This window comes from Bubalus kerabau, chromosome 11, assembly GCF_029407905.1.
Source record: "Bubalus kerabau isolate K-KA32 ecotype Philippines breed swamp buffalo chromosome 11, PCC_UOA_SB_1v2, whole genome shotgun sequence".
In the NCBI taxonomy this organism is placed as follows: Eukaryota; Metazoa; Chordata; class Mammalia; order Artiodactyla; family Bovidae; genus Bubalus; species Bubalus kerabau.
In genome coordinates, this window is record NC_073634.1 from 39,638,603 (window position 1) to 39,655,075 (window position 16,473).

Consider the following 16,473-nt stretch of genomic DNA (forward strand, 5'->3'; position numbering starts at 1 on the left):
AAAAGTTTACTATGCTCACAGGTCCTGGAGGCTAGGTAGGCATGCCTTGCACAGTCAAAGAGACAATGGCAGGGGAATCAGGAGGCAGCGAGGGGAAGGTTTAGGCCAGAGCCTTTGTTGGGGGTATCTGTAGGAAGGCAAGGCAGGGCGGGTGAAAAGTTTAGGGTTGGCTGTTGGAATCATTCTGGAGGGCTTTGGACTGTAGAGTTGTCCCTAGCTGCCTGGAATCTGGCCCTGGGACGTTTAAGTAAGTGCTTAGTTGCTCAGTCCTGTCTGACTCTCTGCAACCCCATAGACTGTAGCCCGCCAGGCTCCTCTGTCCATGGGATTTCCCAGGCAAGAATATTGTAGCGGGGTGCTATTTTCTACTCCAGGGAATCTTCCTGACCCAGGCATGGAACTCACATCTCTTGCATCTCGTTTGTGGCTAGGCGGGTTCTTTCCCACTAGCCACCTGAGAAGCCTGAGGGATATTTAAGAGAAAGGATTACTGCCTGTTGGGATGCGGGGCCCAATGGAGGGGGTAGGGCTCAGAGGGGTTAGTTTGCATTAAAGGCAAGCTCAGGGCTATGTCTAAGAATTGGCAAGCCTCCAGGAGGGGCAGCCTGTCTCCAGCCAGAAAGGTTTTATTAAGATGTCAAAAATCTCATAATATAGAGAAAATATACAGTGAGGGAGGGGGGTGGGTAATGGTGTGGGTTCACTGCTCAACAATGCCCACCACATCACAAGACTCCTGAAGGGAAGGGGTCTTCCTGTTCTTCCCGAATTCCCCAAGCCTAGCACAGGTCCTGGCACACAGAACAGACAGAATATGCATGTCGAAAAGAGGAAGTGGGATAAGGACATGCCAGGAGAAGGGAATACCAGGCACAAAGGCACTGAACCTTTGTGTGTGTTTGGATACAAGTGACTGGAGCGCAGGCAAATGTCAGGGACTATTGGAAACTGAGATTAGAAAGGAAGTTTGGGGTCAAATTGTGAAAATCCTGTATGTTGTGTTAGTTGGTCTTGTCTTCTTTCAGCACTGGGGAGTCATTGAAAAAGTTCAGTCAGGGAGCAGCACAGAATTTAGGGGTTAGGATATTAACTTGGTGGTGTAGGCTAAGAACTGGAGGTAGAGAGGCGGGAATCGGGGAGACTAATTAACAATATCATACTGTGGTTTGATAAAATAGAGGAATAATCTGGGGAGTTAGGGAAGTGTAGTTTTGAGGTAACCATGTAGAACAGATTCTCTAACTATGACTCTGGACTAGTAGTATCAGCATTACAGGGGGATTCTTTACCAGCTAAGCCACGAGGGAAGCCCGGAAACTTGTTAGAAATACAAAATTTTGGGCCGCCGCAGAATCAGAAGCCCTAGCCGCGGGGAGCGGGGGCTGGGGGGAGCTGTCAGTGAGTCCGGCAATCTGTGTTTTGACAAGACTACCATGTGACTCTGAAGTACTTGAAGCATAAGAACCACTAACTAGAGTAATAGGTTTGGGGGGTGCAATCGAGCAAGCTGATCCAAAGCAGCCTCTGTGCATATTAGAATCACCCAGGAGCTTTTTCAAAGGCGACTAGGTTAGGCCCTATAGTAGACAACTAAATTGGACTCTCTAGGGGTAGGACCCAGGCATCGATTTCTTGATATTCCCAGATACTTCCAAAGTGCAGTCAGGCTGAGAACCACTGATCTTGTTTAATCCTCAATGGTGAGAAAATTCAGAGCTGGAGGGTGAGCTGCTCAAGGTCACACAGCAAGTTCAGGTAAGAATCCATTTTTTAATCTTCTTTATGATGCTTTAAACATGATCCCAACTTTCAAATACTTTGCTTTAATACAATGGCTTCTAAATCACCCATAATAACAAATATTACTATCAAATTTTTAGAAGTAAGTAGTTTACAGCATTATTTGAAACTCAGTTCTCCTTTAATTAACAGTATTTCACATTTCAGAAAGTTATCCTTTTTGTAAAGATTTCATAAAAATAGTTATTTTCAACATCAACAAAAAAGACTATACATAAGATATGGGTGAATGGAGCTTTTCTATTTGTGTGCATTAAGTAATATTTTTTTTTCAACTCTAGGTGGAGCTCTTTGGTTTATACATACATACATTGTTTTATTTATAATTTTGAGACTCTTAAATAGGAACTGAGATTATTTTTAAAGTTTAAAAATTGGTAAGATGTTCTCAACATCGTTCTGCTGTCCTTTTCTGGTTTTAGAGTCACAGATGTAAAAAACTGACTTATGTTTCACTGCTTGACCAAAGAATCCAAATCCAGGCCTCAGAGTCATTTTCAAATGCATCTTAAATCTGTATTATTACCTCATAGTCCTTAACGAATGGGATCTGTTTCCTATGGCTTTTGTTTTTGATAAGGCTCAGTGTTGAAACAATTTCTGTAAGATGGGAAGACAGGCTTCCTTTTCTGAATTGTTAGTAGAGAAAAACCTAGAGGATAACACAGCTGTTGCTATAGTAATTTCTTCAACTATTTTTACCCCACTGTGTACAAAGGAACGTTTAACTGCTATCTTCCTGTAACACAAATGAAACGTTTTGCTGCCACTTCTTTTGCTCTTTTCTCTCTGCTATCTTAATATTCCCCCTTCTCCTGGGAGTGCAGTTGAAGCAGAATCCCCTGAATATGCAACATGTGATTTTTAGGTGAAGTGAGTCAGTGGTTGTGATTCCTGGACCAGCAGCATCACCACAGGCATCACCTGGAAGCTGGTTAGAAATGGAGATTCTGGGGTCCCATCCCAGACCTACTAAATGAGAAACCCTGGCAGTGGGGTCCGGCAAGTGCTGAACCATGCGTATAGACTATTTCGAAAGGACAGAAAGCCTATATTCTCGGGAGCCTACATAAAAAACTCCAGTGCAAACAGCTCTGCCCACTTGGGGCTTGTTCAAGGCTTTTTAAATCACCTAGGGTTTCTGTTAAAAAACAGGATTCTCATTCAGTAAGTTTGAGATAGAGCCTGATACTCTGCATTTCTAATCCACGCTCCCAAGTGAGATGGATTCTGTTTATCCATGGAGCACATTTTGAGTATGGAAGGTATCAACCATACTCATATACACGTATGAAAGTTACCTCTTATTTCTGAGTATGTTTATGGTTTAATATATCTAAAATCAATGAATATTTTCAGTCACAGTGGGAAGAGACAATTTCTGGAATACAGTGCTCGCTTGTCTAGTTTAAAGTGACTCACCCTTATTAAATGCGACAAGAGGGTATTGTTTGCCAGGTTCTGTCTCCGAGACCCTCTATTATAGCAGCAGCAGGAACACTTGAGGATTGAGTTATTTTTTTAGCTGAGAAATTTATTCATGGCATGATGAAGCCAGAAAGACTAGAAGTTTGTTTTAGACAAAGTTTCAGGCAAAAAGAAGTGGTTCACAAATGTTTGGAATAATTCATTGAGTGCTTCATATTTATTTAGGACCCCTCCCACGTGAAGCATTGTGCTAGGCACGTCGGGAAATTAAACATTCTTGGCATTGAGATTATAATCTACCTGAGGAAATAAAACCGTTGCCTATGAAATTTAATTACCTATACAGAGAGCATTCTGTTAAATGGTAGAGAAGTGTGGTAGACCCTCAAGAGATCAAAGGAGGTTAAAATTATGGAGTCTGATTTGGACTTTTGGGTGAGTAGAATTTGGATATTCAGAGCAGAGTGAAGAAGTGGAGGGGGAGCTTCATAAAAGACAGGGTGGTAGGACCAGGGTGCAACTTCCAGAAGTGAACCACATGGGAATGTGGAAATAGTTCAGACTACAGAGGATGAGATGGTTGGATGGCATCATCAACCCAGTGGACATGAGTTTGAGCAAACTCTGGGAGATAGTGAGGGATGGGGAAGCTTGGCATGCTGCAGCCCATGGGGTCGCAAAGAGTCGGACATGACGAGTGACTGAACACCACCACCACCATGGAGTTTAGACTTTCTGACTGGGAGAGATTTTAAAAGTGAGCCAGAGCCAGACTGGTAAGGATTTAACTGTGAGGCTTATGAGTTTACACATACTGGCCATTTTGCAAAATATTATCTTTCCCCAAATCCTTGGAACCCATGTAACGGTATTAAGAGTCTGAGCCACTCAAATTGTTGTAGAAAACACAATGTCTTAATAATGCCAAAACACACTCATGTGACCCTCTCTGCTGTGATGTTTGTGGCTTTACATTCCGGTTTAGACAGTCATCCAGTAAAATTAGAGCCTGGTCCAGTGGTGCCTCATTGTTGATGTTCTTCTCTGGGTACAGCCTCAATTATTGACGTGATATTTGGTTGCAGCCAAAGAGACCGAGGTGTGTATATTCCATGTGGCCATGGTGTTGCCTTAGAGCATCCAGATGGCTAAGTCTGTTTATGCATCTCTACATCTGTTGATGAATAGATTATTGCCTGTAGCCTGTAGGAAAGCACTCATTCATTCCATGAACACTGTGAAGTATCTGCTATGTCAGAGTGCTGGAAACTGTGGATATAAAGGTAATATAGTCTCTGCCTTCCACAACAATGGAAACTGAAGATTCTATAGCAGTTTGGCTTTTGTAGCCCCACTTGCCATGTCACTCCCACTCCTTCCCTACTTGCATGTTTACCACCCGAGTGCTCATGGGAACAGTGCCCATGGTAGCATCTTCTGACAAAACACAGATACAGCTCATAGGCAGGGAGGGCACCAGCCCCTCTTAATAAAGGAAAAACCCTATTTTGTTAATACCTCCAACAATTCCATTTGCTCTAGCTGCCACAAAAGCTAGATGGTATTCCTTAGGTCCCTTCTTCATCATTATATCTAGTGACCTGTGACCTTCTACTCTGACTCTTACTTAACATAAAAATATACCCAGTGTATCACCAATCATTTCTTTACTAGTCCTTGTTATATTTTTGAATCTTGATTCAGCTATGTAACACATTCATTATTCCCCACACATCAACTAAGAGACATGATAAATATCCTTTCTATATAATTGTCCAAATATGACAATATCAAACAGGACAGGGCTCAGTAGCATGAGTTAGAAACGTCCCACCTTGTTCACGTATATAGACATATTTGCAAAGATAGAATGTCTAAAAGAATTATATCATTATGAAAATTTTCAAATGCACGCAAAATTAAGGGAATAGCATAATGAACATCTATATCTAGATTTTTCAGTTGTAATATTTTTCCATATTTCTGTCACAAACAGATTTTTTACCTAGTTGGGACAAACCAGCTGTAAAAAATATTTGAGGTGCTGATAGGGGGCATTTGAATATAGCATGGGTATTAAAAACATTAAGGAATTAGTGCTAAATTTTTTAGGTCTAGTAGTAACATCATGCTTATGTAGGAAAATGTGTTTTAAAATTCAGTGTTCCGAATTATTTGGGTGAAAAGTGATGTCTGTAATCTTATAGTACATGAGATTGTTGTGAAAATCCAATGGGAAGAAAGTTGGGTAGACGATATTTAAAGAATCAGAATAACAGCTAAATGGTCTTTGTCAGTCTATGCTGATGCAATTGTTTTGAGAGTAGAATATTTCAATAAATTCTAAACAACAAGCCAACTTTTAAAAATTACCATGCAATGTGCAAAATAAGGATCCTCACCTGATCCTGGGCCCCCTGCCATCTGAGAGCCTCATTCCATCCCATTTCTCCACCACTGGTGTTACTATAACTTATAATAAAAACTGTGTCTATCTTTTGGTGTAGATTTCTCAAAAGCGTTTCGTCAAAATGTCCATATTCCTCTTTGCTCTATCAGAACATGCCCCAGGCGAAACCACGGAGTCAAATGTCCTACATCAGATTGTCCAATAAAGGATAAAAGCAACATGAATGATGACTTAGGAACCATGAAAAGCAGTTGGATATTACCAAAGGAATAGTTATTAACATAATTTTAGACACACTATTGGATAATATTTAGACAAGTATAGTAGAAGTCAACTATTGTTTTATATTGGCTGAGTTATTTAAAAATATGTATATGTTAATCATTGAATTAAATTAGGAGAAATTCAAGTTAATAAAGAGGAAGAGCTGTGAGAATGAATATAAAGTATCTCTTGGGAAAGTGTAAAGTGAGTAAGAAGAAGATACAGCTAGTGTAGAGTATGATTATTATAGATGAGATATTAATTCTATAGTCTGAGTGTCTATAATAACTTAGAAATAAAATTTTAAGTATTGTCATTTTCTGGATAGCTAAGGATGATAAAGGCAAAATTTGTATTGCATATGTTCACTTAAATCCCATATAAAATGATCAACCTGAGTGACCAACGTTAAGATAAGCCAAAGCTCTATTTTGGTGCCAATTTTCACTCCTTTAAACTTGTTGGGATTTGTGAAACTTGATTTTTCTGCATGAGGAGCCAAATAGGAATCTTACAGGAAAAAATCTCTTTTTTTTTTTACCTAAACCATTTTACATGGTATTCTTTCTCCAAAGTATTTTACTCTCATCCCTTTTTCTCTTGGAAGAAAACTGGAAGCTATTTAGCAGAAGTTAACCTTCCCCTGATGATGATTTCTGTCTATAATTTTAGCAATGAATCTTCTAAGGCCAATTAACATGTATAGCACCATTTGTGCCAACGCCAAATGGCTACTGTGTTCTTGTGTCCCTGAATATTATTCTTCTCTATTTTTTTGGGTAGGTCTGCCTGGTTTTTATCTGCTTCTGTGACTTGGAGCATGTCCATGACATCCTTCCAGCCCCCCAAACTCCTACTTGGATTTCTAATCTATGGGCTCTGTTGACATATATACAGATATGCTCCTCTTAATTTGGCCCCCACATTAGAATACTCACTAAACTTCAATCTGTAGGAATTTAAAACCAACTATGATCTATCAGATATACCCATGTTACCCTAGGCATTTTTGACAAATAGCACACAGAAAATATCCACAAAAAATTGTTAGATTTTTTCCTTAAATAAAATGTTTTTATATGTTAATTTTGTTTTTTTATAAAATAATATTGATACCTGCACATGCTGAAAAAGTCTACTAGTACTAAAATATTTTTTTTTGAAAAGGTAGGCACCCCACTCCAACCCATCCCTTCTTACTCCTCAATCACTGTTTTAGTGATTTCTTTGGGCATGCCTCCTGATTTCAAAATAATACTCTCAAACTGGTGTCTCTTAAATCATTAATATTAGGCATTATCTATTGACTTTCTATGATGATAGATGAAGATGTAACTCTTTTACTACTTACACCACACTCTGCTTCCTTCATTTCCCCAGTATGGTTGTACCTGACTTCTGGTTAAATGAATTAGCAGCCAGTTTTTATATTCTTAGAACTTTGTGTTCACCACTGAGTGAGGTAGTGTACTCCCCAAGAACATGGCACTTAGGAGGCTGCCTTTGCAGGTCCAGAACTGCTCATCTTCCTTTTAAGGTTCCAAGGAGCAATCTGGCTCCAATTGTTCATTTCTCCTTTCAGAATTTGATGATGATAATACTTGGTTGTCAATTCTATGTAGGAGGAAAACTTTTATTCCCAAATCCTGTAACACTTTTATTACAATATTTCATCAGAACAGACGCAGTCCCTTAGATGGTTGGAAACCTGTTCATTTCTCTGGTTAGATTGAAGATCAGGATTTGTGAATGTGCCTTCACAAAAAAGAGGGAATTTGAAAAAGAAAGGTTAGGATTCAGACAGGCAAAAGATAGGAGAAAATGCTTTAGACTCTTGGTCTCTTGACCTCTTTATCTGAAGCCCTGGAGCTTCTGGAATGGGACATAGTTAGGCAGTCAAATGTGGACAGAGGGTTCTCACTCATGGCTAAATTTTTATGGCTCCTCTTTTTCAGCTCAGTCCTAGGGCCTGAGCACAAGAGGCTAAGCACGTGACTTTTGAGGCTCCTGGGTTGATCACATATTCTCAGTTCCCTGCTGGTCTTCTTTCATGTCTGTTCTGTCCAGGCCCAAACATGCACCTTTTCATCTCATGCAACTACTTAGGACTTTAAAAATAAATACGAGCTCAATTTTCAATCACGTTTTTTCTCATACTGAAGACACTGAGTGGGATGAAATGGTATTACAGAAGAATGACTTTACAGTTGTCTCTTTACTAAGTTTTAATTTACTTTCATATTAAATAAATTCAGCTGCCAGGAAGTTATTCAGCAGACGATGGTGGCAGTTATGGTTATTTAAAAATTACAATGATTGCAAAATACATTATTAACCTGTTTGAGAGCGACCCTGGCAATTTCTTTGTTCATGGAGGTCAATTTTCTCTAATAAAAGACTCACAAACACAATTAACTGGAGAACTTAATTTTATTTCATGTAAGAGCTTTTTTTTTTTTTAACCTCAAATTAGTTATTCTAAAAAACTGGAAGTGGAAAATTTAATAATAGAGTAAGTAGATCTAAGCTTCTTTGGAAGTTGTACTTGTCAGTTCTATTTTTGGTTTCTTAGGAAACAAGTTAAAAACAGCTTTTTAAACCTTAATACATTTCTAATTACATTTCTTTCTCCCCTCTGGAGAGGCTTGTTTTTCTCTAAAAAAGTGCTGACTTCTTTACTTGTATCAATAGGAATATCAGTTTTAAAAAATTCATATTCTCTCCAACCATAGTCATTAAAAATACATATAAATGCTTGCAAAGAGAGAGCACAAAAGTCAGGTGCTTTATGTAAAGCTTTTGAAGTTGTTCAGAGTGATCCTGTGTTATGATTTGTGAACACATTTATAAGAAGTAAGGTTGAATTTCCTTCATTTCACCAGATCTTCAACCACACAACAGTGTGTACAACTTATGGCTGTAAACGAGTGTGGAGACACAGTAAGCTTCCTCACCTGGAGTAGGAGCAGTGTGAGGATGGGGGAAGGAAAGGGGGGAAATTGAGCTGCAGGAATGTCTCTAGCTCCTGTTCTAGTCTGTAGCTCCTGCACCTTGATGTTGAGAGGTTTCTATTACTTTGATTTCCTCTCCTCACTCACCTTGTTGCAGATGAAGAGTGGGAGGAGGGAGGGGAATTTCACAGTTGATTCGCTGCCTCTTCTGGGGCTGTGAACTGAGGGAAATGGTAGAATCTCTCAGCTTGTCTGCCCTTTTGACAGTTTTTTATGTTGACCAAGTGGTTATGAATGACTCTTCAGCTGTCGTCACCAACTTCCAGGGAGATTCTTATTGTTGCTGACAGTCTTTAGAAAGAAGAGGAGCACATACCACTCTTCTGTGGTCACTCTTCCCTTGTCGTCCACACACCTGCCCCATTTGCCCTTTTTTCCTTTCCCTAGTTCAAGCTTGAGGGGTCTTCGTGTTCACATGGCTGTCTTCTTGTCCTTCAGTTCCCCACTCAGACATCACTTCCTCAGAGAGGACTCAGTTGGGCTCCATCTCAGTGGACCTTGTGTCAGTCTCTATCACACCACTCTTATTTCCCATAACACTTCCTGCCTTTGGGTATTTCTGTGTTTGTCCTCCTCTCCCTCTGGAACCTGCACTCATAGGAGAATTGAGCCTATATCCTGACTTGTTCAACAATGTATCCCATCAGCAAACTTTTTCTGTAAAGAACTAGATAGCAAATAGTTTAGGTTTCATGGGCCTAATAGTCTCAGTCACTACCAAACTCTGTCACCGTCGTATAAAAGCAGCCATGGATGATATGTAAACTAATGAATGAAACTGTGTTCCAGTGAACTTTCTTCATGAATGCTGAAACCTGAATTTCACATAACTTACATGACCTGAACATTATTCTTTTCATTTTTTTCTAACCATTTTAGCACTTCAGAACTGTGCTTAGCTTGTGGGCTGTACAAAAACAGATAGCTGGCCAGATTTGACCTGTGGGCTATAGTTCATGAACTCCTGATTAAGAACACTGATTGGCTGGAACTTACCAACAGCTTATAATGAGTTAATTAATAGAATGAAAGAGAGGAATCATTACATGAAGAAGTCAATATGTGTACTCCTAAAAATAGAATGTGACAATATTCTTGAATCAGTAGATTGTTCCAGAAGGATAATAATATCCTCTTTTGATGTCCTCTGTATTCAGCCTGGTTAGTAGAGTGCATGTTGCAAAATGAGCCTAAGCCAATTTAGACACGCATGGCTTTTTTGGTGAAGAGTAAGAGCTGTAAAGGAGGCGGTGTGTTTAGCTACTCTCTCGCACACTTGCTACCAGGTAATAATAAAAGCAGGCTTCAGGCAAAGCTCAGGGACACAAAAGGTATTTATTAACTAAGTATTTATTAACAAATGGCTCAAAGCAGTTCATTCAGACTTTCTGTAAACTCAAAGGAATTCTGCTGCTCTGTGGGATTCTTTTAAGTGTTTACACTTCATCCTCCATGCAAAATCCACTAGAGAAAGACAGGGCAGCCATGCAGTCAGAATTCTCTCTGAAGCCAGTAGCTAGATATGGGACCAATTAAAGAATCAACCCCCTAATGTCTCTAATGGCACACATTGTAATTGCTAGATTCTTATGTTTGTACAAGGGTGATTGAGGGGTGTTTCCAAGTCATTTAAACCAATCCACATATTTTGGATACTTAAAAAATTAATTTACTTGGCTGTGCTAGGTTGTAGTTGCAGCATGCGAGATCTTCGGGGTCTTTTAGTTGTAGCATATGGGCTCTAGTTCCCTGACCAGGGATTGAACCTGGCCCCCTGCATTGGGAGCATAGAGTCTTAGCCACTGGACCACCAGGAAAGTCCTTTGAATACTTTTAATTTCACCAGTAATAATATATTTTGAACACATTGTGCTAATATGCCACTAATCCAAGAATAAAATCCTATTAATAAAATAGCATAATAGCAAAGTGTTATTCGTTGAATGGCAAAAAGATCTGTAGAAGCTGCCTCTGGAATGTTGCCTTTTTTATATAATGCCAACTGACCACTCTGAATCGTGATTCTTAATAGCAAGTTACCTGACCATTCCCAGCATTAAACGTTAAACTGACTGGCGTGTACTTGATATCACACTGATGACACTGAAGTATTGGGTTGAACTTTTCTCTAATTATAAGTACTTAAGTCAATTCACTCATTCACTCATTCATTCAACACATTCAGTTTTTTTTGAGCACTTAACTGTGTGCTCCAGGCACCAGGATATAGCTGGGAACAAGTGGAATAATTTACCTACTCTTATAGCACTGTCTCTCGAGAGTCAGATAATTAACAAATGAATAAATGAACAAGATAATCATGCAAACTGGTGGCACAGATGATAATCCACCTGCAATGTGGGAGATCTGGGTTCCATCCCTGGGTTGGGAAGATCCTCTGGAGAAGGAAATGGCTACCCACTCCAGTATTCTGGCCTGGAGAATTCCACGGACAGAGGAACCTGGCAGGCTACAGTCCATGGGCTCATAAGACTGAGTGACTTTCACTTCACTCACTAGAAGGAAATAAGATGCTGAAAATAAAAGCGGCAGAGCGCTTAACACTGGAAGGTAAGGGGTGAATATACACCTCATGTTGTGTGATATGGAAGGTAGCCTTCTGTAGTAGAGGGAGGGAGTAAATGTGAAGCTCAGCTCATACAAGTTCCTTAACCTCTATGAACACCAGCACAGACTGAGCATCAGTTCAGTTCAGTTCAGTTGCTCAGTCGTGTCCGCCTCTTTGCGACCCCATGAATTTCCAGGCCTCCCTGTCTGCTGGGAGCCGGCATATTGCATATTGAGTGAGGATCTGTAATAGCTCAACTGGAATTCTATCACTGCCGGGAGCCAGCGTGAGGCACTCCGCCCATGACAAAGGTCATGAGGAAGGAGGCTCGGCATACGCAAAGGCGGGATCGAGCCTCAGGAGTCCCCCTGGAAATTCTCGAGCATCTACCCCCAAAACCAGAGTCTGCCTACTTTCTGCTTTGTGCTTTCACCTACACCTCTGACTTTACGGGGGGCTGTCTCCCACTACCTCTCTCTGAAAAGAGAGTTAGCTTACAGCTCCAGTTAATAATTCCTGGGTGTGACAGTGTTTAACCTACAAACTCCTTTGGAAATCCTCTAGCCTGCCTGAATAGGTTTTTCCGGCCACATGTGATTGTTCAGAGCCTCCCAACTGTGAGAGGCAGGAGATGTTCTAAACTGCCTAAACACAGATTCCTTTGAGTAGTTAAGAGATTGATTAAAAATTGTATTGGTGAAGGGTTTTTCACTTGTTGGGCCAATGTTTGCTGCTAAGTCTCCATACTCCTTACCTACTGTGTCCTTGGCAGTGTATTGATTGATATAATGGGTGTATAGAAATGTAAAATACAGCTTTGTCCAATGCTTTTTGGAAGGCTGGCGCCTGACTTTGGAATAATCACCTTTAGAGAAAGATAAGTTTCTTAAAATGTTAACAGGCCTCCTGGCCAGAAGATGATGTCAATCACCTGAACTTTTGCATATGATAAGGAAGAAAGCCTGGCTTGCTGCATGGCTCTACCCCTTCCCCCATTATCCTCTATGCATAACTTAAGGTATAAAAACTACTTTGGAAAATAAAGTGCGGGCCTTGTTCACTGAAACTTGGTCTCCCCATGTCACTCTCTCTCCCAAATTCCAGCTGAGTGTCCATCTGGAGCGTGGATGTCCTCTGCGACCATTTATTTGCCTGGGCTTCTAAGACCCACTCGAGAAGGTGTCTAAGGTGGGGCACCTTCCGCTATTCGAGAGGGCGCCTGCGGCCTCCGTGGTCAGAGCTAACCTGGTGTCACGGGTTATATTGATTTTCCGCGTAAACCAAGCCACTCAGCTTCTTTTCTCCACTGAATTTTCCTACTGAGCTATCCTTATTTCAGCCGCTTTTCTCCACTGAATTTCCTCACTGAGCTATCCTCATTCTATTACTCTTTGTATCCTTAATTAAAGTGTAATTAAGCAGTTATTCCCTGACCCTCGCCTAGCCGTCTCTCCTTCGAATACCCTGGATCAGCCGGGGCTGGACCCCGGCAGGTGGCGCCCGAGACAGGGACTTCGAAGGTAAGCTCCCTGCAATTAGGGTCATCAGCCCTTTTTGCTCCCCGTTCTCGGAACAACTGGGTCATCAGCTCTCTTGTTCCCCCACGGAGCAGTTTGGGTCATCAGCTCTACTGCTCCCCCCTCGAAACAGTTTGGGTCATCAGCCTTCTGTTTCCCCCCCGGGACAATCTGGGTCATCAGCCCCTATTGTTCTTCCAATGTTCGGGACGGCTAGGACCCCACTCAAGGGTGCCGCGGACCCCCCTGTAAGATAGACAGGGCTGAGGAGTGGGAAGTGTTGAAAGTGTTGAAGACTTAGAGAAAACGGTTTCTAAAGTTAAAAGGCCAAAGAAAAGCCTGATCTTTTAAAAGCTAAAAGCTTTATTTTCTATTATACTTAATTTTCTGACATGGGTAACACTGAAACTAACAATGGCAACTCTTTATACAAGTAATCTTCAAACTGATAAAGAGGCTACTGTTAATTTAGATACTTGGGTGAAGGTAAAAAACAACTAAAAACTTATGCTATAAATATGATTAAAAATGTTCTGGACCCTCGTCATGAGGCTGTGGGATAGCCTATGGGAGAGGCTATAGCGGTAGATGGTAGTGGGTCTCCACCTTCTGCACAGATCATATTTTCTGCCATTGACAAAAAAAAAAAAAGGAGGGAGACTGTGCTCTACCTCCCGACAAAGGAGAGGGCTTACAGGACGCTGCGGCCGGGCGCCCTGGCGAGCCCCCTCCCCCTCTACACAAACCTTTAAAAATTTATCCAACAATTTCTGATTTAAGGACACTACCCTACCTCCGCTTGCACCTCCCAGGGCCTAGGAATTCCCCAGTTTACATCCAAAGCCTCCCAGACCTAAGGCTGAAAAAAAAAAAAAAAAAAAAAAAATTCTTTTAAACAAAGGAGCTTTTAAAAAATACACAATATACAGAGCCTGCTCCTTGCACAAAACCCCCTCAGGGGGGCCTCACCCAATCAAAAAAAAAAAAAAAAGTGAAAAAAAAAAAAAAAGAAAATAGAGAAAGATCTAGAAAAAGAGCTAAAGAGTGAAAAGGAGAGGAATGGAAAAGGAAAGAATCAGGGAACGCATCAAGATAAAAAAAAGAAGTTAAAAAAGGAGATACAGAGAAAAAGATAAAAAAAAAAAAAAAATTAAAGAAGAGAAGAGGGTAAAGAGAAAGAAACGAAGGAAAGAAGGGTAGCGAAAAAAGAAGGGTGAGAAAAAAGTGAGAAAGGCAGGAAGAGAGAGAGAAAGACAGTAAGAGACGCTGTGACCAGGTGCCCTGGCGAGCTCCCTCCCGCTCTGCACAAACCTTTAAAAAACAAAAAACTTATCCACCACTTTCTGATTTAAGGCCATCGCCGCCGCCTCCGTCTGCGCCTTCTAGGGCCCAAGAGTTCCCTGCTTTGCCCCCAAAGCCTCTCAAAGTGTTGCCTAAGCCTGAAAAAGATAAAAAGTTTTTTAAACAGTAGAGCTTTTAAAACAAGACTGCATACACAATATGCAGAGCGTGCTCCTTGGAAAAAACCCCCTCGGGGGGTCTCACCCAGGCTAAGAGAAAAACCGTAAGGGGATTTAACAACAATATTAACCCTTGACTAGCTGGTTACTCCAATTCCAATGGGAGTGGCTGGCCCCCTGCCTGAGGGCATTGTGAGACTTGTGCTAGGGCGTAGCTCGCTGTCTTAAAAAAAAAAAAAAAAAAAAAAAAGAAAAAAAAAAAAAAAAGAAAATTTCGGTGGTACATGGTGTAGTAGATTCTGATTATATTGAGAAATTAAAGTTTTGACCTCACCGCCTACTAAAACTGTACAAATTAATAAAGGTCAAAGAGTAACACAGTTTTTGCTTTTTACCTTAGTATCAGACAGGAAAAAAACTTGACTTCTCAGGCTAGGAGCCACAGAGTATTTAGATTTAGTGATCTAGCTTTTGGGGTACAGGAAATTACAGCTCCAAGGCCTTTAAAAGATCTTTTAATTCAAGAAAATAAAATGTCAGGGCTATTAGACACAAGAACAGACGTCTCTTAACATTTCTGGAAAAGACTGACCCAGTTCCTGGCCAACACATACTACTGAAAATGAGTTGGTGAGATTAAAAAAAGCGGAGTGGGAATGCTGTAGAGAAAAAGGTGAGGGAGAGTTTAAAACCTTGGAGTAGTGAGTTCCCCTGGAAGTATTCAAGCAAAGTTAGATGGTTACTTGTCATATAAAAAGCTATAGACCAGATTTAGTTTACAAAATGATAATTGGAAAAGCTTATAAAGATGTTGTGTAACACCTCTTTACTTGCTTCTCATATTTAGGTGCCAAAAGTTTTGAAAATTGATAATGCCCATTTGAAGATTGTTTACTAACTTTAAATGATTTCCAAAAATTATTAGGGGTTATTAGGGGACAGTAATTAGATACGCCCACATTTAAAACTGACTACTGCAGATTTAAAGCCTTTGATTACTTAAAAAGCAATCCTAATTCCAGTTCTAAGAAAAAGTTGACTAAATGAGACAGTCAGCTCTTGTTAAAGTAGATGAGACTTTAAATGATCAGTTAATTAAGATTAATATTACCAAAAGATGAGATTAAATTATTCTTGCCACAGAACATACACCTACAGAGTGCTTGTGACCAGTGACCCCAAGAAAAATAGTTTTATCTTTTCCCAGCTTGGTGACACAATTAATTATAAAAGGAGGAAATAAGAAGTGTAGAACTTTTTAGAAAACAAGTAGCAAATATAATAATTTCACTCAATAAGGATCAACTGCAAGTCTTTTACAAAATAGTGATGATTGGCAAGTTGCCCTGATAGATTTCAGGAGTCAAATTTTGTTTCATTTGCCCTCAAGCCCCCACAGTAGTTAAAAGTTCAAAAATGTTAGATTAGAAGTTTGAAGATACCTGTGGAACTTTTCAACCCTATGTAGTTCCTATGCTCCCCTTTACCCTATGGGGGAGGGACGTGCTGTCTCAAATAGGAGATATTCAGAGAAGGAGTTTTCTCAATTTCTTAGTCATCAACAGGCGGTACAATTAACAATACTTTATATGTTGTTATAAATACATAATATAAATATATTTGCCTAATTACAGTTTGCCTAGTTAGGTATGGGTATAAATAAAATATAATAAAGGTATACCTAATTCTATTTATAGATCTATACTTGATTAATTTGTATATAAATATGTATACTATATATGCATATTATATATATACTGTATAATTAAATATATATTGCAGTAATATAATGTGTGAGGGGCTGATATTAATTGGTATGGATTGATGTACTGTGATATATGTTCTATATACTGTATTATATATGTGTGACATGTATTATTGCAGTGCATTGGTTTGTGTTGGTTGGTATTAGCTGTGTACGTGTTGTATTGCTGTAGTATATATATTAATTAATATATTGATTATAACGATTAATTCAAGTATATTGATTTATATATATGTCAATAAGTTTATA

General features: G+C 39.9%; 1 protein-coding gene across 22 annotated transcripts in view; it reads left to right on the forward strand.

The window, feature by feature from the left end:
- Positions 1 to 16,473, forward strand: part of ACYP2 (acylphosphatase 2) — a 190,171-nt gene that overhangs the window by 43,267 nt on the left and 130,431 nt on the right. For 8 of the 22 annotated variants that reach the window (XR_008700329.1, XR_008700330.1, XR_008700327.1 and 5 more), the window contains exon 2: positions 1,646 to 1,755. The exons of 13 other annotated variants lie outside the window; for them this stretch is intronic. The gene's annotated coding sequence lies outside the window, so the exon portion shown is untranslated. Of the gene's footprint in view, positions 1 to 1,645; positions 1,756 to 6,685; positions 12,188 to 16,473 lie in introns of those variants that run through there. One more of the 22 variants, XR_008700326.1, reaches the window with a different exon arrangement.